General features: G+C 41.9%; 1 pseudogene; it reads right to left on the minus strand.

Moving 5' to 3' along the window:
• Positions 1-336: 336 nt before the first annotated feature.
• On the minus strand, positions 337-435 carry LOC139438454 (U6 spliceosomal RNA; annotated as a pseudogene).
• Positions 436-2,511: the final 2,076 nt, after the last annotated feature.

The following is a 2,511-nucleotide window of genomic DNA, read 5'->3' on the forward strand; positions in this document are numbered from 1 at the left end:
GCAGGAGACAGAAAGTAGAGAGTGGTAAGATGATGCTCAATCTGGGTAGAACCTGTGAAGTTGTGAATGGGGTGGTTTGGCATTGGATAGGGTAATGGTGGAAGTGATGTGAATGGGGTTGGTGATGCAGGTGTGTGAGTTTCAGTGGGGCTGGGGGTTGGGTTGGGTTACTGATTGAGCTGGTGGGAGGACCGGAGGAAGGAATAGATGAACTTAGGAGTTTGAGGAGTGGTTAAGTATACAATTGTGGAAGTGTCCTTTCAGCAGTTATGGCAGGGGATGGTACTAGGTGCAGGGTGTTGGTGAGGAGATGCGTGGAGAAGGGTACATCTAGGCATGCCTCTATTGAATGCTCCATGATTTTGCATCATCCTTGCACAGGGGCCATGCTAATCTCTGTATCATTCCAATTTAGTATAGTTGCTGCTAAAGCTAGCACTGGGGTATGTCTCTGTGGAATATGACTGTGTTCATGTGGTCATATGTATTATCTCTGTGGACAGAGACCCACAAAAGAGCCAACAAAATTCTATATTCCCGTCCTTTGGAGTCCTGCTGCAATCTCAAATAGAGGGGCAAGAATCACTAGAGTAGACAGGCGATGCCTAATAACAGAAAAGAGGCCAATCTGCCTGTTATAACCCAACTCCTGAAGGGCATGAGTTGGTGTGGCTGCAAGACCAAAGAATGCATTGAGAAGAGAATTGGATATAAACTTTATTGGGACTTATGAACAGGAGAGATCTTTGGTGGTGGTCAGCCAAGGAATGAATGAACATAGGGCTCCACAAAGAGATGAGAAAATTAGGATGATATATAAGGGGTTTTGGAACAGAATTTTTGCTAGGGTCATGTGAAGCATATAGATCGGGTATATTGATATTTTCCCTATGCTCACAGGAAGAATATTTACTGCTGTGTGAAGATCTTAATTTATGATAACATTATACATTCTCTACCCACTGGGGAGGGTTGTTGACCTTTAACTTATGCTTAGGTCACACAGGTGGCTGGGTGCTGAGGACTTGGGGAGGGAGCCTGGACTCCCACAGTCCTACAAAGCAGCCTACATTGACAGTAGGGCAAAAATCCATGGGTAATTATCCCACATCACAAATTCCATCTTGTCATTCCATGCAGACAAGAGCAATGTAACATCCTAAACTATTATATACAGCATATCCTAATAAAGGCCTGGATTTATTCACCTGTTCCCTTAAAAGAGAAAACATATAATCAAGTCTCATTGAAAGAGGGAAGCTATATTTCAGTCTTAAATGAGAAAGTCATGTTCCAAACTTGTCAGTGGGTTGTATTCTGTCATGCCAGCAATGTGTTTCATGCTGTCAATTTGCTGTAGTTATGGTCCAAGGAAGGCCAGGAGCATCCTCGACTTACCAAGGAAGATCAAACATTGGGTTTGACTGTGGGCATGAGTCACTGCTGAAGCTCACTGTAGGCAAGGGCATAGGGGCAAAAAGAAAAATGTTTACGGGGAACACAAAGGGTAAGAAACATTTCCATGAACAGATAATAAAGTAGTCCAGGACTTTCAAACTGAACCTTGTGACCAGGGTCTTTGGTGGACTTTATTTTGACCAGTTGTCTTCCCTGTTTCCTAATGTAACCTGCCCCAATTCCCTCCTCAGAGAGTTCACCCCCTTACTCTTAAGGGGGAGTTGAAGGGAAGTGGTTATTCTCCTGTAGCTGCTTCCTGCTGATTAGGGGCAGAAGTTCCCTGCCTAGTGATTTGTGAAACTCTTCAGCTATTTTATTATGTCTGAGGGAATGTGGGCCTGCTCCATGATTGGAACAGAATGAAATCCCCGCATGACTAATACATTTTTCTAGAAGGAATTGACTCTGGAAGAAATAAACTTATGTTAGAATTTTCAAAATATGTGGTCCTACTAAAAGGATAAATAAAATGGTGATAAGCAGTCTCCAAAGGTAGGATAGCCATGACATACTGGACCATAGGAATGAGAAAGCCTAGGTGTCTCCAGAGACTACATCTTTCTGAAGCTGATGGGCTTGTCCTGTAAGTTTCAAATGCTGCTAGAAAGCTGCCACCCTCACTTCCCAGAGTGGTGGTTATGCTTAGGACAGCTAGCAGAGGTAAAAAAAGGCACAAACCTAGACATAAACTCACAAAGACAATATAGGCAACAACAAGATAAGCATATGGCAGGCAAAATAAGGACAACACTTAAGAAAGCCATTCTTTTATCTTATAGTCACATTAATTAATTCATTAGAAAATGAATTGCATATATATTCATATAGATATTGTCATACTTACCAGGTATATAGATACAGTACTTAATACTAATCAGTATACTAATCAATGCACAAATTCCTCTTTCAGCTGCAGTTCACAGAACTAAGTTCCAGTTTGCATTACCATACATGTTGTCTCTCCATTGAAGCAGGCCATAATGTCAATTGTGTCTATTTAGGTTTTACTCACATTACTCTGGTAAGTAATACTCCACTTGGTATGTCCTTCAC

The sequence above is a fragment of the Dasypus novemcinctus genome, chromosome Y (genome assembly GCF_030445035.2).
Source record: "Dasypus novemcinctus isolate mDasNov1 chromosome Y, mDasNov1.1.hap2, whole genome shotgun sequence".
Lineage (NCBI taxonomy): Eukaryota > Metazoa > Chordata > Mammalia > Cingulata > Dasypodidae > Dasypus > Dasypus novemcinctus.